This window comes from Stegodyphus dumicola, chromosome 3 (assembly GCF_044657685.1).
Source record: "Stegodyphus dumicola isolate Sdum_Otavi_A_Nest chromosome 3, ASM4465768v1".
NCBI lineage: Eukaryota > Metazoa > Arthropoda > Arachnida > Araneae > Eresidae > Stegodyphus > Stegodyphus dumicola.
The window spans coordinates 189,758,325-189,785,502 of record NC_140770.1 but is presented as its reverse complement, the minus strand read 5'-3'; the positions used below and the strand labels follow the sequence as shown (position 1 = coordinate 189,785,502).

General features: G+C 33.8%; 1 protein-coding gene and 1 long non-coding RNA gene across 4 annotated transcripts in view; one reads left to right on the top strand and one right to left on the bottom strand.

The window, feature by feature from the left end:
* The window catches only part of LOC118185412 (nephrin-like), a 1,505,573-nt gene that overhangs the window by 738,615 nt on the left and 739,780 nt on the right, over positions 1-27,178 (top strand). The gene's annotated exons all lie outside the window — the stretch shown is intronic.
* On the bottom strand, positions 6,003-14,764 carry LOC146998231 (uncharacterized). The gene is made up of 2 exons (XR_015040383.1): positions 14,484-14,764; positions 6,003-6,665 (listed from the first exon to the last, which is right to left on the bottom strand). It is a non-coding gene; the product is annotated as an uncharacterized LOC146998231 (long non-coding RNA).

The window sequence follows — 27,178 nt, the reverse complement described above, 5'->3', positions numbered from 1 at the left end:
ACTGTGACAAGACAAGTTGTCTCAGAACAATATAATAGATTTATATGATGTTGAGACGATAATGCTTCTCATCAAGAATTGGAAAATCTAAATTTCTTATTAGAATAATATATTTCGTATTCCACACTTAATTGTGTTAAGAATATTTTATTTACAACGATACAATTACTTACCAATATTCAATCTTCACATACTTATCGCTGTTTCGCTTTCACACTTCATATTTGACAATACACTGTATTAGAAAAACCATCACTTTTGCCATGTTGTATAAATCCTTTAAGATCTGATCATCAGTTCTGTTACATCCTATTGTATTAATTACATTTCTATGTAATTCAATATATAGGTTTTTGAGTTATAGAAAATATCATGATCAATCAAAAAAAAAAAAAAAAAAAAAAAACTATTTACATATACCTGTTAAAATCTAACTGTCTGAACAATTTCAGTGTATCCCTAAATATAAGGCTGCTTAGAACCTTCTACTTACCTGCTGCTCTCCTTCGATTTCAATGTAACCCTAAAGATAGGGCTTCTTAGAACTTCAGTAATAATCACTCTTAACGAAAATACGCTTCGAAAATGCGTTTTTCGGAAACTTCTGAAGCGTCATTAACCTGTCAAGAAATCAAGGATATGTCCTGACAAGTTTGTTCCTGCATTTTATATTTAACTATGGTATTTTTAAATCTAAATTTTCACAAAACGGGTCCACTAGCAACCGACGGTAAAGTCGCTGAACACTCGTAGTTCGGTCCGAGGTTTGAATCTCGCGAACGGGCTGGCTGCATGGGCGTTTTGTGGTTTTGCCCATGTGTAGAGTGCATATGATTCAGTTTTAACTTCGAAAGTTCTTCACGAAGGCATCCCCAACCTTAGGCAGATAGCTCTCGAGTGTTTTCTCGTAATCAAATAAATCAAATTAAAACAAACCGATCACAATACAGTATTCGAAATAAACACTCACGAACACAAAAAGTGGGCCGATGAAACAAGGCTATGCGTTAAATTGCTGTATAAAGTGCACCTAATGACAAATAAGTAAATAAAAGCAATGCATAACATAGTAAAACGATGCAATGTACAATATACACTCATATAAACGCAATTATTTACATACATTTACAACACTACGAGCATACCAACTTCCCTTATTCGATGCGAAATTTAGAGAACTGGCTTAGAATGTGTAGCTTTTAAGTATTGAACACAAACTTGATCAGAGAAACCACATTCGGGAGTCTAAGAGCTTTTCTTCTATCGAAAGTCCTCTCTGACTGTTTTTTCTTTAAATTCTCTTCCTTACCTCTTATTGGATTTCAAATAGCATTCTCAAGCCGTTGTAATTTTTCTTCGAATGTTTCTGAGATATCTAAACTTATTCGTTTGCTTTCTTCTCTCGTTACAAGTAAGCTATTTCGGTTTAGCATCTCTTCGAACATCTTCGTATTCTCCAGTTTCTATTGCAAGTTGTTTCAGAGACACTAAGGTTGTCTATTCATTCAAATAATGTCTCTGAAAGCTCAGAGGACAAAGATATATTTACCTGACCTAAAATTATAAATGTGTTCGTTGATCTAATGTATCCATTCTAAGATATGTAATCAGAGTTCATAATAATTTAGACGATATAGGTCTTCGTCCTTTTTTGGTAACCTTTTAGACGTTTTCAGCTCATTTTAATTTTAGAAAGCAGGCGTTAAGGATGCAAGTATGTTTTTCTTTTTTTACCCTTATTCTTTGCCATTTGGTCTTAGCAAGACCATTTTTTGTGTCTTTGTTTTTCATTTGAACAAAGTTCTTATTCTTTACTTCTAAAGGACTCACCCTTAAAATGATGTATATTAAATACTAAGTTTTTATACTGTTTAAGTTGGTTGTACATTAGCCGTCCCAGGCTTCGTTGTATAGAGTTTTCTTACTTCTTTCCATAATTGAAAATTTTTAATTTTTTTCGTGTATTAATCTTTAATTTTATCTTTTTGTTCAATATTTTTCTTAACTAAAGGCACGTCGGGAAAAGGGACTAAACTATTGAGACATAGCCAGAAAAATATTAATTAATTTAAAAAAATTATAAACGGTTTACCGTTTTCAGTCTACAAGGGTTGGACAAAAATATGGAAACACCTTTAAAAAAACATGTTTCTTTGCTTAATATGGTGTAGGAAACCCGTTGGCATCCAAAACAGCTTGCAGTCTTCTCGGAATGGATAAATACAGTTCCTGTATGTTCGCCAAGGGAATAGTATACCATTCTTCCTGCAAAACGGTGGCAAGTTCAGATAACGATGTTGGCGGTGGATAACGAGAACGCACTTTCCGTTCCAATGTAGACCACAAAGTTTCGATAATATTCAGGTCTGGTGACTGGTGGCCAGGGGAGATGGGACAACTCACCCTCGTGCTCAGAAAACCAGTCCTGGACAATGTGAGCTGTGTGAACAGGGGCTTTGTCGTCTTGGAAGACACCATCACCATCGGGGAACAAAGTTTGTACCATGGGATGAACTTAATCGCCCAAAATGTTCACATAAGTCTTGGAAGTCATGTGCCCTGACACAGTTATCATGGGGCTAGCAGAGAACCACGATATGGCTGCCCAAACCATAACAGAACCCCCGCCATGTTTCACTCTTGGCAACAAGCAGTCTGTATTATAGGCTTGAGATGGCGTTCTCCAGACGTAAACTCGGCCAGAAGTGGGAAACAATGTGAAAGAAGACTCGTCAGACCATATTACTCGCTTCCACTGCTCTATAGTCCAGGCTTATGACTTAACACCAGCTTTTCCTGTTTCGGGCATTAGCATCACTGATGAGTGGCTTCTCAATTGCAGCACGGCCAGCAATTCCCTGTTTATGAAGCTCCCTTCTAATTGTTTTGGTACTCACAGGGTTCGGTAACACAACATTCATTTCAGCAGTAACTTTTGCAGCAGTGGTCTTCTTATTTTTCGTCACAATTGCTCTTAATGATCGTCTGTCACGATCACTCAGGACACACTTTCGTCCGCGCTGTGATTTAGCAGATGATGTTTTTCCGCTTTTCAAATATGCGGAATAAATCTTCGATACAGTACCTCTTGAAACACTAAACACCTCGGCTACCTTGCTTACGGAAGCACCTACCATACGTGCTCCAACAATTTGCCCACGTTCGAAGTCTGTTAACTCTGACATAATGCAATGACAACCTCACATAACAGTACCTCGACAACAACTGAACTGTTTAGCACATTTATGAAGTTGTATAGGTGGCGTCAGTAGTCAAAAACGCCAGCGCCACCTACATATTTCATTAAAATCAATCTTTCTTTTCAAACATGCATTTCACAAGGTGTTTCCATATTTTTGTCCATCCACTGTATGTTCGACGAAACGTGCCTTTGTCATTAGCTTAGTTAGAGATTTGGGTACTTTTCCCTTGGTAAGTTCTATCTGAATTCTCTTCTCGTGCTAATTGAATTGACCATTTTTTCAATGTTTTTGTATATTGTTTTTTTTAATATGTTTTGTTTTTTAAGCGTACCAATATTTGATTTTCTAGTATAGGTTTTTAACAAAATTTGTTTAGTACTTTCTAAGTGCTAATTTGAATTTTGTGTTTTAAGTTTTCTTAAATTTTGTTGTATTTTGCGTAGGTTTTTTTCGCGTAAAATTTAACTGTTTTCATTTAGTGTAATTGTTTTTACATGGTGTTACCTGTAAACGTTTTAATTAGCTGCATCAAATGTACTTTAAAGCTTTAGCCTTTTTAACTGTCTTTTTCCTTTAAATCTTACATATATATATATATGTTTAACATACATTTCGAGTCATTCGTTTTGCACAAACATTTATTCTCTTTTTAGTTTAATACATTCACTCGATGTGGTGAAGCTTTTTTCTACTATGCTTTTTTTACTATATATTATTATATATATGGTAAAATAGCTGCCAATTAAAGTGTTAAAAAAAGCATAGTATATATAGGATATTACTATGCTTTTTTTAACACTTTAATTGGCAGATCTCCCATAACAGCCAATAAAAACACATGTCGCTTTTGAGTAAGTGCCAAATAAAGGCTTAAGAACAAAAACGGAATCGGCATCTAATAACACTGCATGTAACCACTAAAAAGTGCACACATCATGCATTTAACCATTAGAAAAATATTCTTAAACAGAAGTAGATTAGCATTTTTGTTTTACATCTGTGGCCATGTTTCCAGAGCAGAAGCATTGTTCGCTAAAATAAAAATATAAACTGCATTACATAGGTATGGATTAGCTTCATTTTGCAGCACTATTTTCTTTTATTTGAAAATGTACTGACGTTTTAAATCTAGCTTACGTATTTTTTTAAACTTTTACTTCTAATTATGATTCTCAAATTATTTGGCTTTATAATTTTTCGCAAATTACTTATCTTTTAATAGTAAACATATTTTTTCTCTACTTTGCAAAAGTTCCATAATGGACTCATTAAAATCTAATATATATATTTTTTTTGAATTTTCATATCATTAAATATGTGGTATAAAAGAAATAATGTGGTGTTTTAAGATTTTATATTTACAAATACCCTAAGATATGTCAGATGCATTCTAGAATATTGATTTTACATTAGTATATTATCCTAAGCATGACTGAAATAACAACGTCGTAACTGTTTAATATATTTTCTGATGCGAATTTCTTTTACAGCTAAGCTTTAGCTAACCGATAAGAACTAGATTTGTAATATAGTGCTTAGTCGAGTCAATTTCAACTTACAATTGTAGACTACCTAATTATGAAACAATTTAAGGCCTAACTACATATTATATGCGTACATGGAAGTAATTTATTAGCTTGTTAAACGTACTTATTTATTGTACTGTATTGTTAAGCATACGAGGAAATTTAAAACGTGATTCTACTTGACTTAAAATGATAAATATGGGATATGGATAAATGCAGTTCTGGATAATCGAGTCCAAGTAATTAAATTTCTTCTCTAAAATACAAGTGACAATTAAAAACCGAATTTTACTTTCGTTTTTATTTTGCAAATCTGATACTGTGATAATAAGTTTGTAAACACATTACGTTTTTTGTTTTTCCTAGCTGGAGACGTGTACAATGTGCAGTGCCCTCTCCTTGACTCGAACCTGGATCTCTCGAATACGCCTCAAGTGTGCTACCGTTACACCACGAATGCATGCTGGAAGAAGGGAGAAAATACCTTATATACTCCACCTTTTAAAAAGCAACTGGGGTAGGGTACCCAATCTTCAGATCCTGATGACGATTTATCGTCCACCACCTTTTAGTTCGGGGGCCATTGTAAAGTCATTACGATTAGGTTAAGCAGGAGACATGAAAAATGAGCTATGCCCTAGCTTAGAGGTGAATCTTGAATTCTCGAATACAACCTGAGTGTGCTACCTTTACACCACGAAAGCATGCTAGAAGGAGGGAGAAAATATCTAATTACTTAATATTCGATTATTCTGCTTGAATCTATCTTCAAAACTTGATAGAAAATACATGTCAGTTCCCTAGTTTTGCTTCTGAAACTAGAAGGAAACTAAATTGCACTTTTAAATGTTTCTTTAAATGATAAACATGATAAATATTGCTAGTTTCTCGGTTTAAGAAAAAAAAATATAATATCTTATTTATTATTATTACTAAAATAGTCTTATATAAATTAAGATGTTTTCTATCCATTTATCATCGATAATACATTTTATGTCGCACAGACGGTATGGTTAGAGGAGCCTACTGCGGTACCGAAGGGCCCGGAGAAGACATGGATGTTTGTAAATGTATAGTGTCAGTGCGGCAGGGGGACACTCTTAATATGCTGTAAGCCGGAAGTGCTCTCGTGTGGTTTGGTGAAAGGGGAGAAGGGTGGGAGACCCCGGACCACCTTTCCTCAAAATTGCAGTGTGAAATAGAAGTCCAACCTCTTTTTGGAATATGCTCTGACAACCATTCATGCATGCCATGTGGACAAGACAACAACAACAACAACAACTACATTTTATTTAATTATATCGACAGTTCTACTATAGTTTTTTATCACTTTTGGACATGCGTTATTTATTCATCTATTTTGGTTTAACAGTATATGGATCCTCCAGCTTATAATTAAAATATTTCTCGTAACTGCGTGCAATACAATTTATGTCAAAAGTAATTTTATGGGAATCTGAACAATCTTAATTCATCAAAACATGCCGCAAACTTTAACCCATTCGTAATAACTGAAGCTAATTGGAAACTTTTCTATACAAACTATTGTCACAAAAGTCTGTTGCGTATGAATCATACAAACATTTCAAACCAAGTAAGCATTTGACGGAACCCATAAGTTTTATTTTCTCATTAAAAGTAATTAATGAATTTTACGCTAGCAGTACCATTTTAAATCACAGTCGTTCAACGAACGTATAATGGAATTGATTCTTACTTATTTTCACAAGATATTGAAACCGAGATCTTCAGAAATGCAAAGAACAAACTTGCATATTATAATGAGACTGTCAAAAAGTGGCGAAAATTATTTTAATTAAATTTTTCCTAATGAATTCCATTAGAATTGCTCCTTCACGTGATAATGATAAAGACAGCGAAATTTTCTGTGAAGGAAAAGGAAGTGGTCTGGCATGTATCTCATCTTCATTAGTTGCTGTAAAGACAAGCAGAACGGAATTATAAGAAGTAGACAGACATTGGTTATTTAAGAGAACAAATAATTATAATAAATCATAACAATAAAATCATAATAAATAAAAGTCAACATATTTATTCATTGATAGAATTGTTGGTGTGCCTTATAATTGCAGAAAACGTGCAGATTAATACAAAATTCGGGAATGGCCAATATACAAAACTCATTATATTGTTACGAAGTTGGTATTTGAATAATTAACTTTAGTTGAATTGTAAATTAAATGGTTTTATTTCCCGCGCAGGGCAGCGCGTGACGAATATTAAAAGAAAGCTAAGCCGAGAAATTGAAAATACAAGAGCGCGTGCATTTAACATTTAATAAATATCTCTTTTTGATTTCGAGAAAGTACTAGAAAAATTCTCTCGCGCGATTTTAAAATCTTATAAAAGGAGGAAAACCTCTCAGTTCGTAGTAGTTACTTAGTTTGTTGTTGATTAGAAAACTGCTCTTGTTGATTGTAGCGAATTCGCGGATTAGCTTTCTTTAGCTGTTTTGAATTAAGTTCTTTTGAACGTTTGCGTAGTCAAAAGATAACTACTGTGATATACTGTGATACTGCACGATTATTTGAGGACATTTAATCATATTTGTTGTTATAATAATAAATTTTTGTTCATTTTTCATCGGACTTGTGCATTCATTTCATAACGAACTGCAGAAAGTTTATCGGACTTGTGCATTATTTCGTAAGAAACTGCAGAACACCCCAGAGCACGGAAAATAAGAGAGGCGGGTTAAACAGACAATTAACACACGCAACAATATTAACCTCATAACCGAAAACGTTACTCACAAGTTGCGTCGCGGAGGGGGGATGTGTACTATGTATACCCATAATGAAATAAGGATGTTCCGTGCCAATTTTGATGGAGGGAACGGATCCGAGGGTTTTTCCATTTTTGTCATTACCACCAAACCACTGATAAAACTTTTGGTTCGCCATTATTGTATGTGTTCCCATGCCCCATAGAGACTATTCACTTACAAACATCAAATGCTTCTCCAAGATTCAAACTCTGGCCCTATAATACTGCAGCCAGTGTAGCTCAAAACTGTTCACTATGTAAGATGATGCATTGGTGTAATTAAAGTTCTTTTTTTTAATGGCAGATTGTGAACAATTACAAATGTAACCCAGTCCATTAATATAGTATACAAGGCCGGATGTATTTAAATTTATAAATTTGGGAATTTATAAATTTAAGACGATTTTTCCTTTTAGCCATATTGTTACGTGCTTAAGAGTTTGTATTGGATTGAATGCACGCAGAACCGATGAGAGTTTGATAAAATATATTTTACTAAAAGAAAACTTTACAGCTCTAAAACTTTCACAAAAATACTCGTACAGCTTTTTTCAGTATAATGAAACGCAATCAGGAGTTACCACTTCAAACTATTAGACTCGTTAAAAACAACGTATCTAAAGAGCGAAGCTCGAACTTGCGCGGAGATCTCTAGATACTCCGAAGTTGATTCTGAAGTAAACACTAGGAACCAATGCTATCTCAGGTCTTATACAGTTCGTTCCCCCCCCCCCGACCGCTGAGAAATTTTCCAGTACCATTCATTGCTGGAAATTACTGGAAGGCTTATTAGGTTCCATATAATGACCAGATAAGTCACGAGGGTATTGCACAGTTACATATACCGATGAATTACAGTTATTCAGGTGCTGGACTAAAATGTCTTTAAATAGTTGCGAACTTCGGCGACTTTCGGTGATACCTCGCCAAATTTGGCAACAAAATTTCGTAGCCGAATCCACTGCCAACTTCGTAGTATCTCGTCATTTTAGCGAGATAGCCACTTGTCTCAAATTTAAATAAACTTTCCCCTGTAATCTTATTTTTCCAGCAGAGCTTCGCTTTATCGACTCATTTCATATTCATCATTTCACACAAGGGATAGTGAAATTTTGCATATAATTTCACGAAATTTGATCACATATGTACAAAATTCTTAACAACATGATATTACGTTCTCTTGGATTTTATATATTAAGATCTGAAGGGGGGAAAGAAATACCCTTGAGAATTCTCACAATTTTAAATTAGCTTACTTCAAGGTTTCACGTAAAATTCATGCAAAGTAGTTTAACTTGTTTATTTATTAAGGTGAAGAGAACATTTTTAATTATTATTATTTAACATTTTAGAGCTTAGATGATGAAAATGCATAATAATTAAAATGTATTAAATTGAGCTGTCATTTGTAAGTAATAGTATAAGATCTTTTTTCCTTTCTTTCAGTATTCTTTCGGGGTGTAATGATAGCAAACTCGGCGCGTATTCGAGAGGTCCAGGTTCGAGTCCCTACGAGGGCATTGCTCATTTTTCACGTCTCCAGCCTGAAAAACCTAATGATTCTACAAGTTTCTTCAGTTAATTAATCCATTATTATGATTTTGATCTTTACTGTAACTTCTTTCTGCATTTCTCATCAGAATGGAAATTCTTTCTGAGGGTATTTAAGCTGAGGTTTGACACTTAGACATAGAAAGCTTCTGACTTTCGAGTTGAGCACTTAGAAATCTTTGCCAGATTTGTCAAAAAATGGTATTCCGTCTTCGACATTCTCTCACTAACTGATACTTTACATCTATAGAACAGAGCGTCGATAAAATAGATGAGTCAGCTTATAGTTTACCCTACTGAATGTACAGTCTTAGACTACGTCAGTCCCGGGGAACGAGGTATGTGCATAAACATTTTCGTGGTTTTTCCCATTTATAATGTGTATACCCTTAAAAGGTCCTCCACGAAGGCATCCCTCCCATTTGCAGAGAGCTCTCGAGAGTTTTACAAATATTAAATAAACCAAACCTTCGATTACGTCATCAGATTTGAATTCAATTGTCTGTTATTGCTTGCATTAATTGAGCCGCTAGTGTTGGTTTTTCGTCTGTAGCTGATCACCACATACGAAATAAAAGATTATTCAAACTTTCATGTGCGTTTGTGGGCATTTCAAATGCAGCTATAACTCTCTAACCTGTTTAGTAGCGTCTACACGACTTAGCGTAATCTCCATATCAATAGCAAGCCTACAAGTAAATTCTGAAAAGCATTATCAAAGAAACAAAATATTTATAATATAGGCCAAAAAAATTGAGCATATCAGTGTCAGAGCGTTTAACAGTCGAACACCACAATTTCAACCAAGGTTCGTATTTCGGTAAATGGATTAACTGCGCAAGGGCTTTTACGGTATTCCCCATGTGTAATGTACACCTTATACAAGTCTGACAAGAAAATATCCCTCCTCTTACGCAGATATCTGTTGAATGCTTTCATATACAGAATAACCAGTCAAATTAAAATATTTTTCTAAATAATATTTCAATTTCTAAACTTAATGTAATTTTTTATACACTTGTAAAACTACGTTCACATACTTCTCGTAAGTGTCCAAAAGCGAATGAGTACAATTATCCCTTTAATGTCCGAACTGTAAATAACTTCTTATCATCATTTACTACGAAATTTCAGCAGCTATTTAAAGATGAATGAATCAAGTGCTTTGAACACTATATAGCATAATAAGCACATAATTATGGAAATACTAATCAGAAATCATATACTATTCCCCTTCCCCAAGGGTGCAGCTTGCAAGTATCCCTTAACACACATTTTGGGAATTACTTCACTAAACAATCGTATATGCATTTAACTGAATTCAGATTCCTTCGAATGAGATAGTCATTGGAGAGGAATAACCTCTTATGTTCACATTTCTACATATCGTTTAATGATGCGATCCTTCTGAATTACATCATCATTTGCGAAGAAGGCCTCGGCTGTTCATGATAAAACTGGGAAAGCGTATCAGGATCCGTATTCCAAATTGAGCAATTAAACCACAAATATGCTTGTTAATATTTCTAAATAGAGGTATCACTTATGCTAGGGCTCGATGTTCGGTGATGTAAAATTTCGTTCGCGTTTCCACTTTATATTCAACGTAATTAGAAATAATAATGGCGATTATTTCAGACCAACAGCAAATGGTTATACCTATAATTTGCATTAGAGTACAATAAAATGACTATCAAATGATGTGTTTGACTCGAAAATAACTATATAGCATCGAACTACGTAGTTAATTGAATCGTTGAATCTGTTACTGATTTTTACTATCAGAAAAAAAAAAAAAATCTGATGTGGAACACCACGTGACTTCATTGTACGACTATTAAATTATATACATTTTTTCTGCACTTAATTTAAACTTATTTCCTCGAATTATTCTGTCTTAATTAACCGATCCCTCGAGGCTAGTTGAAAATGACATCAAAAATTGCAAATTTCGAAATTAAATATCCCTGTTAATTTTTGTGGTATGGGAGTCAAACTTCTAATTTTATTTCTTCCTAACGAGCACAAAACGTTCCCAAATATAAGTATAGAAACTGGAGAGACACTATTAAAGTGAGAATTCGCAATTTTTCAATATTTTTTTTAAGTTTCACATTGTCCAAACATGAATATTTTCGTCATTTAAAACACTTCTGTGATGGGAAGTACATGATTAAGACCAACGGTTGGTAAAATAAAAGCCGGATAAGGGTCTTTAAGACAGTTAAGAAAGTGGGAATGTAGGCATATATATATATATATCATTCTGCCGATTATAATAAAAAAGGGAATTGCACAACTAGATATTATAGCAGGTCCATATACAGAGTAATGACGTTCTACTGCTAATTCTTATTGGATTTTGCGATATTTGATTTTTGAATTTTGCTTACAAGCATACGATACATAGAGACTTCACAAAAAGTGCCTCCTGAATCCATTTTAAATCTATTTTACAGTCCGTTTTGCCAGGAAGAGTCTTTTATTCTGTCCGCGCATACAGAGTTTAAGGAAAAAAGAAAAATTCCCAAATGGATTTGGAAACAGTCAATAAGTATTTCTGTTGAAAAATGATACCCGAAATTTTTCGTAATTATAATACTTCATTTACTTTGTACAGGGAAGTGAAAAAAGCTGTATTAATTTAATTTCGTTGATCGCATTTCATTCAGACTTCGTGTATTACTAACGTAATATTTTTTTCTCTTTTACCCCTCAGGTTTCGGTTGCTATTAATAGGAATTAAAGGCATAGATCAGCTTATTCGCGCTTTCAATTTAAAAAGCCTGAATTATGTTCAGTACGTCTTTTTTTAACTCAAAATTATTATCTCTTTTACTCAATATTATATTCAAACTGTAGTTTTGCTGCATGTATTTTTATTTACGATATGTTTGAGAGTCTTTTTTTACTAACTTCTAGTAGTTTTCTGTTTGTTCACAAACTGTATGATGCTTAGCGCCCTGAAATGTTGCAATGAACCGGACAAGGTTACCTTGAACTCAGCTGCGTGCTTGTTATTTTTTGTGGGAAAGTCTTTTGCTAGAGCATTATATCGATTCACGACTATTAGTAAAATATGAGATTACTTTGAACGGCAGTGAAATTTTACTTTCATTCTGAGATTATATTGCAAGGGATAGCCCATTCTTTTGTGTATATTATTGTGCTTAAGTGGTAAACACATTCAGGTCGCAAGTGGAAGATGTGTGATTCAAATGCTGATAACAGCAACGTTTTTCTTTTTCATGTTTCTTTTTCTAAAAAGGTCTAGTAATCTTTAAAGAAGGATATGATTCAAAAATGTAATTGACTTTAAATCCTCTCCGTAGCTTTGTGTTGACTGGGTCTCGTATATCTCCGCAGGTTTCTTTTAAATGAGGGAGAATGTAAGGAATTTTTGCATAAGCTCGAATATCGCTTATGTTTTAAAAGATTAGTATATTCAGCTATTAATTAGAATTAGGATATTCACTTTTCACATCCTAGTCACTGAAACTTCGTCTGTCACCAAAACTTAGTCTTTCTGAAACCCCAAAAATTCATGTAGTTTTTCGCTAATTGTTTTACCATGCGTTTTAATATATCTTCAAGGAAAACTATAAATATACGATTATGTATGCTAATTTCTATAATTTTTTCTAGTTATACTAAAGACACTGAGTTTTAAAATTGTAAAATTAACTGAAATGAATTGAAATTTAATAAGAACAATAAATTATTTTTACGATTTTTGAAATTGCTGGAACTTTATAAGCTTAAAAAACTGAATTAGTAAGAGGTCTGCGACGTAAAAGCACTAATTTAAACAACACAATATTCTTATGCAACGTTTTACATTTCTCGTGATTTTAATTAACATATCGATCAAAATGGCAAAATGTATACACTACTTTCGGTATTAATTATTATTTTTATTTTTACCGATAGTTAAGGACAGATTCTTCAAGCAAAAGAATGCAAAAGTATAATAATGTAAAAAAAAAAAAAAAAAAAAAAAAAAAGTACAGTAATTTTTTTTAATATATTTTCCATGAAAAGAGCGAATAAAAACTCTTAAACATAGGGAAAAAATATTGGAAAAGTAAATTTATAATCCTGTTTCATAGGATGCGATTTATCATTTAAAAATAATAAATGATAATAATAAAAATAAACATATTTCTACTTGACAACTACAAATGTCTTTCCGCAAATCCTTTTATTGTACAGAAATAAATGATCTCCAGATATTGTTTGCTGAAAGTAATAAACAACTATCAGATTTTTAAGTTCAGTCAGTTAAATAAAATAAAGATGTCACCAAAACAAATATTTGGCTAGTCAGTATCTTAGAAATGCAATTTTTTGGACTTAAAAAAGTTAGTTTTTTAAAAGATTTCATTTAAAGGAATTTTCATGGACTTATACAAAAACTCTGTACATAAAACTCTGTACTATTAAGCGCATTACTCGAATGTTTTTTTCTTGAAGTTAAATAGCGATTTATAGTAGTATTAACAGTAACAGAAAGGTATTTTATTTGCAGTATGTAACGAAGCTTGACTGTGCTAGTCCTTTCAACCTGCAACATAGTTCACATATTTAGTCTTATAACTTTATCTTTCTACATAAGTACATATGTCTATTTTAACCATTATTCAGTTACGATATCCGCTGAATGTTTTGATTTCTAACGTCAGTGCATGCTTTCTCGACAGCCAATAGAGTTCTACATTTTTTTGCAGACCTAGAAACAATTTTTCAGAAGTAGAACTCTAGCAATTAATTATAGGATTTGTTAACTGTTCTACCATTTTTCCTTATTTAATTAAAATCCAAAAATAAAAAGTTAATTTTCCGTTTTATAAGAATTAAGAAATCCGACGTCGACACTACAATTGCATGGCAGATTAAATTATACACGCTTTTTGCTGCACTTCTTTTAAACGTATTTCCTCGAATTTCATTAGAGATATATTTCTCATTCAATTAATTCAGTTCTCACTTCGTGGCAAGGCAAGGATAATCACTTAATAATTTTAAAATATCACTGTTAAAAATAATTTTAAATAGATTTTTACAGTTAAAATTACATTTTCCTCGCAAAACCAATCAATTTAATCAACGGGACCAAATTTTCAATGCACAAAACTGAAAGTTAACTTTTGATAAGATTGGGTAAAAGAAGACTGAAGTTCATGTAAAATGTGCCTTAATTCACTACTCTACTAAGAGTTTCAAATTTAAACAAATGGCGGATTCATTAAGCTCATTATGACTTAAATAAATTTTAAATTTTTGATTATTCTACAATTATTGCATGCAATTTAACTAAAGACATAAAACCTCAACCGGAACATAAAAACAATATAATTCAATAAATACCAAAAAATACACAGGTTATTAACAAATAAGAATTAAAAATCTAACTCACCAAGCCAAGTAGCAGAGGGAGTATAGTATGGACACAAACATACACACACATATATATGTAATATATTCAAAAGCAGAAGCAGGAACTTTGCGTAGTAGTGCTGATACATACTGACTAGAAAATTGGAGGCGAATGCAGATTAAATCTTCAGTTTTATTATCAGCAACATGTTGCGTTTGCACATTAAATGTACCTGTTCCAAAAGGCTTACATTTTTGATAACTTTGTAGCAAGAAAGCAGCAGCAGACAGACAGCAATGCAGCTAGGCCAAAGTGTGAAAAGCAAGTGCGTAATGTTCAGGATGAAATCTCAAGTCAGACTGGGTTAGTTTTGGTTCTCAAAGCATTTTGATTGGATAGTTAATATTGCTCTAAAATTATTATCGGCTGGTTCGAGTTTTAGTTCCGTTTATATCACCAGAATTACGTAAGAGACACAGATTTTTCTCGAAATGACGCAGTGCAAAGAGGGGCTACTATTTTTAGAATGGAGAAGGGAAATTTACGATGCTAATTTAATCTTCTTTACTTTTCTTACACACACATATATATATATAATTTATGAATGGAGAACAAACTAAGAAAAACCTGTGCGGTCAAGAATTTTGTGCATTGAGTTACAAAATAAGAAACCAAGGTAAGAGGAAATTCTTCATGCTATTGCTTTAAAGCAAATGTGATACTGTGGTTCCCGTGAATAATTTTTTTAACACTAAGTTAAAACCTTGCAATATGCTAATCCGATGTTACATTCAAATAAAAAGCAACATATTAAATGGTCATAAACTTGTTTAAAAGTTCAAGATAAGCAAAAGTAATTCTAAATTTATTTTTCTGTTTCATGTTTAATTGTTCCCAAGTAATTCATGAATACTATTTCATGGAAGCAATGTCGAACATGAATTATTCATTTTACTATTATATTAATCCCTAGAACTGTTGTATACTCATGCCTATCAAACAAAAACATAGAAATGTTTCGCTTCCGATACAAAATTTCTTTTTTAAAACTGTAATTCAAAATGAATAATTCAGGTGATCTAGTATTTAAAACATCAGCTCTTATATTTGAAATAAAAAGGTTTTATTTTAAATTGAACATTTTTTCACTTTCCTCGCCGTGTAAATGTGACAGTCATTTATCTTTATATTGAAATAAGGAAAAAGGAAAAAGTAGAAAATAAGTTTATGTTAATATGCGAAAACGTTAGATAAAAGAAGGCGTATTTAAATCAAATTTTAATTGTTGCTACGTGATGGATTGAAGTTCGCAGTTTTTAATTTTCCTTTTTTTATTAAATAAACCTCAAAAGAAGGGAAGATGATTAGATTAGTTTTTGGTTAAATCAATGGAGACTTAATATTAACGCTTGGAGACTTAAAGAAATATTAACGCAGAAATTAGCCTTGCAAATAAAAATACTGAAAGCAGCATGGTGTTCTTTGTAGTGTATGCATCCATCTTATGAAGCTTCCTTTGCGGCTTCTTAGAGCAATTAACTGGACAACTATTGAAAAATCTTGTAAGAGATAATTTATTTTATATCATAAAAAATGAGTGTTTATTCTTACATATATTATTTGCTTTCGTTTAAATTTTTTTAAATTTAAGTTGTGCATTGCTTTGTTTAAAATATTTATATTCATTACAGTTAAGAAACCATTTAACATTAATCCTATACCAGTTATTCGCTACTCTGGTCCTGTTCTTGGAAGCTTTTATTGTTTATGAAGATAGGCAAGAAAGTCTTCGAACAGTACGGAATTAATGATAAGGGCTCTGTTTTTCAGGTTGAGTTGCTATGCTTAAACCTTTCTGTTAAATAGATTCAAAATTTTATAGCGGTTAGGGATCGATTCGCATTTTAATATGTTATAACTTCGCCGGATTTCCCGAATGGAAATAACCAGACAGGTTGGCTTTTAGATTTATTTAGAAACTTAACATACGCTTTCTTGATTAATTAAAAAATAATATTACAGAATTATTACACAATGGGAAGACAGCCGCCTCCTCTCTGGGCATTTCTCAGACAAAAGTAAAGTTTTCTTTGCTGTTACCAGATGAGTAACGGATACATCGCCAAAGGGGATTTCTTTAAAATGTCTTTTCTTGATCACTTTAATCAGCTTCACGGTGGATACTGGGATTCGTTCCTACAGAACAGGAAGTTCTTTAATGATCCACACACATGTTGCTGCATTACAACTCCTTCCCTTCTAGGGGGCTCTCGTAGATGTTCAACAATTTTTTGCTTAGTTACCACTGCTAAAGACACATAAATTCAGCCAAAAATTAATATAAAACACAAGCATTCATGCTATGCTGGGTTAAGTACCAATGATTAAAATGAAGGTTTACAATTAAGCCAGTGTAAAAAAAAAAGCATAATATATAATTACTCATGATTAAACTGAATTACTGTCAGCCAAAATAGAATCTTAAAGTTTTTCCTGTAAACAAGTATTATACGGTATACATCCTTAGAGCATTATACAAATGCAAGTCTACACATACAATAAGGAAATGAAGATATAGAAAAAAGAAGATTTCAAGTTTTCTGGCTTAACGCATCGGCATTCTTATTGAGTTTCCATGAACGACGAATAATTACGAAAATGTATGGCTGATTAGCAATAGCCCATCGCATTAACCGAGGATTAGTACTGACATTAGTTCGTAACCACGTCAGAAGATTATGATCAATTTGCGGAGTAATGTCTTGCTCGTCCAAATAGTAGTGAAGTTTTTTGATACCGAAAACGACGCTGGCACATTCTTTTTCGGTAGTGCAGTTCCTTTATTTCTACCTCTGAAAATTTCTTGATCTGGAATATAATTGGACGTTTTCACACCCTAGCACAACTAGCACAACTCTCACACCATGATCAGATGCATTGGTTTGTAGATTAAAAGGAAGAATATAATCTGGTGCATACAAAAGTGTGTGATTGATTAATTTCTCTTTCAATTCAATAAAACCCTCTGCACTCCACAGAATATCACTGTTTATTGTTTTCTCTTTACAAAATCAGTCAGCGGAGCAGCGATTGCTGAATGCATCGGAATATAACAGTTGAAGTAATCCGATAATCTCTGATACCCCTATATCAGTTTTACTCTTGGGTGTTGGGAAATGTGTTATAGCTTTGGTTTTAACATACAACGGTTTCGGGACCCTGGCTTACAACATGGCCTACGTAAAGGCCATGTTTTTGCCAGCTAATCTGGGACACTTCCACCTAGGTATTTATTTTATGCTACTAAGAAACGATATGTTCTTCAACAAAGTGTTCAACCCAGGATGAGGCTTTCATAGCCATAGGTGCCTGCATCAGTATAAACTAATACACTAGCGAAGGATATGATGAGCAATATGACATTGCGAAGGCTTAATGCTCAGTTTTACAGTTCTACATTTCAGTATAATTTCCAGTTGCTTGAGATAGGAGACCCATTTTTTTGAAAAAAATCGCTGCATCATTCAGATGTGAAACTAATTCTTTGCACTCTTTAAGTATTTCTTGCATAAGCATTTTTTAAACCAAACCTTAACCCTAATGGCCTGTAAGCGCCAAAGCCTGTCACAAATGTGACATATCATTGAGCCTAATGGTGTCTGTCAAACCCCTTTGCGAAATCTATAACTGCAATATATTTTGAGGACGAAACTTCCCTCTGTTTAGATTTGGGTACGCGTAGCTTCGTTTAAACGACGATAATCCACACAAGGTCAGTGATCTTTATTTGGAGCTTCCACGAGTATCAATCGACAACTGTAGTCAGATTACCCCACCTCAATAATTTTGAATAGCATTCACTGAATTTCAAATTTTAAAATCTCATTCTGTCGATGCGACTTTTGTTACGGCTTGGATCTTACCGTCTTATCGCTGAGAACCTCAATGCCATTTCCTACGATATCTATCATCCCTGGTTCATTAGAAAAAAGGTTTGCGAATATTTACATAATAACTTCTCTAATTGATCTCTTTGTGGAGGTTCTAATAGTTCTTCCAAATAACTATTTTTAATAACCTCAGAATAATCGTAAACGTTTCGATTGGTATAAGCAAAATCTATTTGATTATTAATCTGGTCAGAACCATTTTCGATACAAGACAAATAGCTGATTGCCTCGGGTATCTTATATGGCTTCAACATATTGATGTGGTAAATTTTGGATTAATCTTTCTTTCTTTCTAATGTTACAACGTAATGTATTTTGGATACATTATTTTCAATTTTCCTAGGACTCCTCCAATTTTCCCCTTTCCCTGTCGCAAAAGTTTGTTTGCTTTGGAAATGGCCCAAATTAACACCACTTTCCTTAAACTCTTTTTGTTTTATGGCATTATTATCATACCATTTTTTTTCCTTTTGAAATGTTGATTTTGCGTTTTCCCAACTGCCCGTTCTTGTCATTTCTTCAGGCATCTTATGAGTTTAAAAACGTGCTCGGTTGCCGCTTGTTCCTCCTCTGGTGTATCCGGTCCAATGTTCGTATAACAAACGCTTTGAAGTACGCAATTTTTTCCCGTGGTCAACTTCCGCAGGTGTGAGACACGTGCTTTCATGCGTCACTGTGCTTAAAGTAAGAAGAGCCGATGGTAATACCTGTTCCCAATCAGAACCAGCCTTCAAATATAAAACCCATACCCTTTTTATGGTACAATGAAATCTCTCCACCGGATTAGAATGGGTGTGATATACCAAACTATGGCTGACTTTAATTACCGAAACGTTCAAACACTTCGGTTGTCAATGGGCTCATAAATGAAATCACTTGATCTCACTGAATTTCTTAAGGAAATCCCATTCTGCTGAGAAGATTTAACAACGCTTCCTCTATCGTAATAGAAGGGATATCTTCTACTCGAAGAGTCTCCGGATACTTACAGAATAAGCAAGTGCCGTTAGTATATATTTTTTCTCTGGGCGTTGTAGGCAAAGATGCGCCGTATCTATGTTTATTTTCGAAAATACTTCAATTATCACGGGTACTAATTTCAGACGTGCTCTTTTCTGACGTTGAAGCTTTCCCACACTTTGACAAGGATCACAATTACGAATATAAGTTACTATGTTTTTGACAGCATTTGGACAAAAAAGATATCTCGCGAGATTATATTTCACAGACCTGTTCATGACAACTGCTTAATACTTTTATTCGACAAGTTTCGGGAACGATCGACATTTTTCGCACATTCCCTAAACGGTCTTCTGGGCATTTATACAAGGTAACACACTCGGCGCGTTTTCGAGAGCTCCAGGTTCGAGTTCTGGCGAAGGCATTGCTCATTTGTCTCGTTTCCAGTATTAAAAAAAAAACCTAATGAACCTACACCCTTTTTTTAGCTTTTCTTACAAACATTGTATCTATTATATTTCATTTGGTTTGTCATTAGATCAGTAATTATATGCTTTTTACTTATCAAATAACATTGCTAATTTCTAAAATTTTTATTTAAATCTCTTAAGCACGAAATAATAAAATATTAAATATTAAATCTTTGATGATATTACATGTTACCTTTTAAATGCGAACGAAGATGCAAACGAACAGAAATGATTCTTTCAAAGATACAGGAATTGGCATGTGCAATAATTTTAAATGAGTATGCAGTAATCTATGAATCCTATGAAAATAAGCACAAAAAATGCAACGCAAACATACTGATAAAAACAAATGTAAAATATCTCAAAATTGCATCATTATATTATTTCGGCAGGAGGGACAGAAATTATTCATATAATCAGATATTTGATCCGATTTACAATGCGCAATGTTGAAATACTTGAAAACAAGTCTAATCTTCTTAATTTAATTGAATTAAACGCAGCAGAGATCAGAATATTTATTAACACAAGCGTCTTAGTATTTGATCTTAAGTGCTTGATTTAAATAAGGAGAAAAAGGGCATAAACTACAAATATTGACCTTTCTAAAATTATTTCCTAAAACATCCTTTGAAACGGTCTCTATTGTCTGCATATAAAATGATATTTAAAGTTTAAAAACTAAATTCTTAAAGTATTTTCCTTTTCAATTCTCCTATCAGTGACTCTTATCTCCTATCAAAAATCAGAAGTATTACAACAAAAGGTTTATCATAAGTGTCTGCATTCCAATATTTACTTTGTCAAAATCGAAAAGGACAATTGCACTTTGAAGTTCTCGCTTTCAAGAACTCTTAAGGGATAATTCAATCATGGAAAACATTGATTCAATTGAGCAGGTGTTCAATAATTCATGAGCCAATTCAGTGACAGAACTGAATTTCGCAAGGTTCATTATTTGTTAGAGTTATTTTCATTCGCCGCTCATGTCCAACATCTTGTTGTACTTTCTTAGCTTATCGTTTTAATATGAATTTTTATTTCACTACATCTTACTTTCTTTAATTCGAATACATGTTGGTATCTGGTAATAAAACCATATTGATTAGCTGAAACACATTGCTTACAGGTTCGTTATGGATTGAAAACACAACCCATGACAGATTTAATTGCATTGCATGACAGCATGAAATTTATTTACCCCAAAGAAACATTTTACAGTTATGAAACTTTCTACTAAAGTACTTGTACAGCTGTTCTCATTATCATAAAGTATAGTTAGTAGTTTCACTACTAAGAATGTTAAACACAACGCAATGTAAAGCGCTTCTAAAAGATGAAGCTAGCACGGAGATCTCTCTATACTCCGAAGTCATCTCTGAATTAAAAACTGATAATTGAAGTTCTTTCCAATCTTATATTTTCCCCCCAGCCATAGGAAAGTCTCTAGTTCCTTCCATTTCTCGAAATGACTAGAATACAGATATGATTAAAGTTACATATAATGGTCGGATAAGGTTACAGTTACTATTGGTATCAATCACAATTATTCAATTGCAATACCAATTACAGTTGTAAAGGAACCGGTTCAAAATGTCTCCAAATGGTCGTCAAGTTGGTGACTTTTGGCGGTTTGTCGTCCAACTTGACGAAAAAGTTAGTTTCCAAAACCATTGCCAACTTTTAGATATCTAACGCCAATTTAGCAAGATAGGCATTTACTTCAATGTTAGACTTGCCCTTGTAATCTTCTTTTTTCCTCACAGCTTCGCTTTTCTTGAAGCAGTTCATGTTACATTATACGAAATCCATAGCAATGTTTTGTTACAATTAGCAGGGAGAAAAATGAAATAACGATTATTCAAAAAAAATCATACTTTAAAATCTAATCGATGTTTATCTTAGTAAAATACGCTTTCTTCCAATTTCAAATTTCTTTCATTCTATAAATAATATTTCCAAGCATGGAATGTTATTATCTTTCTAGATAGAGAGAGTTCAGATTACAATCGTTTAAAAAACTGCTAAATTTTAAAAGAAAATAGCATTTGAATTCCTTTCTAGCATAAGAAATCTTCCTTTTCTCTAAGATTGATATCAATAACTTAAGTATTTGCTTAGTTCGTTTGTGTTTTCTTCAGATTGCTGCATAGTAACTCATAAGAAATATTTATCATCAACATTTCCTGATCTGTACCCATGCTGGAAGTCTTTATAGCTTGTACCTCATGTATCATCACATTCAGATGTGTATGTACCTCTAATAGTGCTCATGACAAGTTCTTTGTAGTTTCCCGTTCTGTGGTTATTAAAATCGCGTTTTTTTTTTTTTTTTTTTTTTTTTTTTTTTTTTTTTTTTTTTAATTACACTGAAGCTGAAAGTCCCTAATCCATCAGTTTTTTCAATCTTCTGAAATAATGGGAAAATATTTCCTTATTTTATTTCTATTTTACTGACAGCACAACTTTATATCTAATAGCTAAATGCTGTTTAACACGAAAACGCTTTTCATTAATTTTCAATATTTACTCAAAAAAAATTTTTTTTAACTTTTTCATAATCATAAAAATAGCTATCCATAACTTAACTATGGTCTCTTTTGATATTAATTAATGACATCCAGAATTCGAATTGAAGTAGCATTGAAATTGTTGGAAACCACATTATCAGAATTTCATTTCTTCTGCACTGTAATTTGCGAATTAGTCCCAATTTCTTAGCTCACATTGAAATGTGTGTATTTAGTTTTTCATAGCCTTCACGATGTTTTAAAATAGAATTTTTATCTGGAAGTACCTAACTTCTTCTACCTTCCTGTCTGTCATTTGCATGCACTATTTTCAATAAAGATTTCGTAAAACTGCAATATATGAGTAAATTACTGTAGAAAACGTTTTCCTCCATTCTGATGTCAGGAAAGATGATTTCATGGTGGATGTATCAATGATCAATTCTGCTTTTCCACAGTTGAGGTAACTCCTGTAACTGGTTCCTTCTGTTTCTCTGTAAAACGTTTACAAAAAATATGCATGCTGTAGGGTCATTAAGTTGATTTTTATTAATATTTTGAGGAAGGAGACATGAAAAATGCCCTCCCCGGGGCACGAACGTGGACCTCTCGAATACGCGCCGAGTGTGCTACTATTACACCACGCAGGCATGCAGAAAAGAGGTAGAAAATACCTTATATACGACTGGGGGATTAGGGGAATTAATCGGCAAATCCTGGTGGTGAAGAATCATCATCCACCATCGTTTTCATTTCGGGAGCCATTGTAGGGTCATTATGTTATTTTGATGCTGGAAAAGTGAAAAATGAGAAATGCCTTCATTAGGACTCGAACCTGGACCTCTCGAATACGAGCCGATTGTGCTACTTTTACACGACGAAAGGAGGGAGGGAAAAAAACCTTATTTTCCTTTGGAAAGGAAAAGGATAGAGAAAATACATTATAATGTAACATTTAGGTCAATCTATATCCAGCATATAGTGGCCTCAATGAGCAGTAAGTCTCAGAAATTGCCGAATCAAATTTTTCAATTTGTTTATATTATACTTTTAACTATTGTGCAACTATTTTTACTTCATACGCGGTGTTGCGTTCCATGATAATGCACACCTTATCGCGGGTTGTTATATACTAATTCTTAGTGCATAATTCATTTAAGATGAGAATTATTGTGTGCTAGTTCATAATGAATTTAATATTTCCCTACTAATTCTTAATGAATTTAATATGTTATTATTAAATACGAAAACCCACTTAGCTACTGAAATTTCCTATTTTTAATATTTTTCCAAATCCTACCACATAAATTTAACAAAACCGCATAGACAAATTTAGCAAAACATAAAATTTATAAAAGAACCGCTTTAAAATTATATTCTTTTGTCTCAATAGTTATTTATTAATATTGTTAATTACGAAATAAGATGCGAAAATACTTTTAAAGCGTTAAGTCATACAAACTAAAACCAATAACTACATATCAACAAACAACAACTGAAAATACACTCACGGTTGAGATGAACATTAATCTGTCGTGTGAGTTGGTTGATAATTTTTCACTTGCTGCAAAAGCTAAGTTCTGCTTCCATTAAATTAGCTTCGTGTATTCTTCATCCTTCGCGCCGAAAACAACGCGAAAGAAAACGTGCTGAGAAAACAAAGCAAGGAGAAAACGCTGTGGTACAAAACATAGTGGGAGAAAAATCGCATAGAGAAAACATCGCAGTTCTGAAATATGGTGGTACAAAATATCGTAGTCGAAAATAAAACGGTTCTAAAATATCGTGATAAAAAGATAAAATACTTTCAAATAATCATATGATGTTAACATTCCACACATGCATTTCCAGGTTTTGAAAGTTGTAAATGCATGTTCGTATAAAGATCATAGAGCGGAAGAAAGAAAGAGGGATTCTTTTACTCTATATTTCATATAGTTGAACAAACTAATAAATTTTTTGCTGAAAAAATAAGAAAAAAACTTCAAGCATTTAAAAATTCAAAATGTGTAGAAATTAATGGAGCTTATAAAGCTTAATAGAATTTTAAATTTATATATTTACTTAACAAACGTCATTAACACAAGAAGAGCCGATTTTCAGACTAACCGAAAACCGCCATTGGGGGTCAGTTTGACCCTCATAAGAAATGTAAGTAGAAACACAGTAAATGATTGAAATGATGCTGAAATGACCACATAAAAGAGTTTTTAGAGGTTTTTATTTATTTTTTATACGAGGGCTATCCAGAAAGTAGATTACGTTTTGGAATAAAAAAATAAACAAAGTATAGGAAACAAATTTTATTATATACAGATGAAAGCCACACTCAAATACTACTTTTCTACATAGTCACCATACAAATTAAGGCATTTATCGTAGCGATGTACGAGCTTGGAAATTCCTTCGTCGAAAAATTCGGCCGCCTGCGCCTTCAACCACTTCGTTACCTCTTCTTGCAGCTGTGCGTCGTCATCAAAACGCTGCATAGCCAGCCACTTCTTCATTGCTGGGAATAGGGAATAGGTCACCCATGTTTCGTCACCAGTAACGATGCGATCGAGTAAAGAGTCACCATCCTTATGGTAAGCGTCCAAAAAGTTCAACGCTGCAGCCATTCGCTGATTTTTGTGGTCCTCTGTCAAGATTTTTGGAATCCATCTTGCACAAAACTTGTGGTAACCAAGCTTTTCGCTGATGATTTCGTGCAACAAACTTCGCGAAATTTGTGGAAAACTCAAAGAAAGTTCCGTTATTGTGAAATTTCGATTTTCACGGACTTTAGCATCGACTTTTTCGAGAAGTTCGGCGGTCACTATGCTGGGTCTCCCACTTCGATCTTCGTCGTGAACATTGGTTCGGTCATTTTGAAATCTTATGACCCACTGACGCACTCCACCTTCAGTGATAATGTTGTCCCCATACACTTCATGAAGCTGCCGATAGATTTCTATCGGTTTACAATTTTTTGCAGTCAGAAACCTTATTACTGAGCGCACCTCGCAGCTCGCGGGATTTTCAATTAACGCAGACATTTCAAACCGTCACAGTATCTGAACGGAGCACAGCACGAACCTCTCACTAGCACGGCTAGATGCAGACTGAGCTGCGCAACGCTCTGACCCCAAGATGGCCGCGCTAGCCCCGCCCCTAGCGGACACAGACGGAAACGTAATCTACTTCCTGGATGGCCCTCGTACTTTAGAATTTGTTTTCGTGCAATTAGTGCAAATTAGCACACAATATCTTTCAATGTAAGATTACAAAAACAAAAACAAAATTTATGAAAACAAACAAAAGATACAAATGCAAAAAGTGGAAAATAGGACATATGCAAAAAATTATAAAAAAAACATAAATTGGGAATAAACACACAGTGTTTTCTAAAGTTTGTTATACATTACAGCAGGTGATACAATATGAACGCTTGACAGTGAGAGCAACACATTTACCACAGATTGGTTTCTGGTATCCCTCACAGCTGACAAGAGTCTTGTTTTGTCCCTTGCAACTTTGAAATGCACATTTCTTTCGTTGAAGTGTCTATATTTGAGCAATTGGGGGGGGGGCATCTGTTGTGCAGTGCACCAACTCCTAGTTCTTCCACGAGTGCAAGAATAAATTCTCGACGGGAAATAGAGGTGCCTAAGGATTCTTTGAATATAATCCAAGCATTGAGTGCAGCAATGTCAAGGACGTTGTAAAAAACATGTACAGGCCACCTGCGACTTCCGCTAATTGTACTATATTTCCTCAGCATCTGATCTGCGACATCAACGCCACATTTAGTACTGTTGTAGTAAGTGACAGTGTTCGGTTTTTTCTTTATGTTGTCGTCAACAAACACATTATTGTGCATCGTAATCAGAATCACGTCATTCGTTTTGCTCTTGCATCTATATATTGTGAGTGTTTTGTCTCCATTTCCCGACAATTGCGGATTTTTTCGCAGAAGGTTCAGCTGCAAGTTTCACACAAGTAAAAGAATTGTCCGTTGTGACATTGAGTCCGGAGTTTAAATGTGGTTGCATTAATTTGAGAACTACACTTTCCCCAAGTTGTAAATTAGTTGGTCATCCTTGGCCAGATAAGGATAACCATCAATTTGGATTTTACATCAGTTGCTAGCCAGAATTTGATGCCAAACTTGTCCGGTTTATTCGCCATTCACTGGATAAATCTACATCTTGATTTACAAGGCAACAATTGTTCATCAACGGTTATTTCTGGTACAGGATTATAGCATAAATAACAGTTTTCCATTAGCTTGTACCATGTTTCAGAAGCGACAGCAAATTTGTTAGTGGCGAGACGATCAGCTTCGGTGCTTCGGGCATCGAATCTGAGATACCACATTATTTCACGGAACCGATTGCGTGTCATTGTTTCTTTGAACACAGGTGGTCCCCAATTCGTGTTCCACAAATCATCTGCACAAAGTTTTGAATGGCCTAGTGCTCCACGGGCATACAGGAGGGCAAAAAAAGGCATCAAGTTCTTATCAACGCCACATTTAGTACTACAGAGTACTACTCTGGAGTGTAATACTACACATTACACTCCAGAGTAACATGCCAGTTACTATCATCTCTAAGTTGGCGTCGTGCCTCAGCAACTGCACATGATTAAATGTGTTTCACCATTGATTCACTCACCATCAAACGCCACGCTGAAGCAGGATTTATCCCTATATTACGACGAGCAAACGATGTTGGTCCGTTTGCAGTGGTTACAATATTTCGAGCTGGCGTGCGACCTGAAGTGGAAGGGATGCTGCTAAGGTTCATAGGGGTCCAGAGAATACCGCTGGATGAGGTATACTTCTCATTACTGCTGCCAGCAAC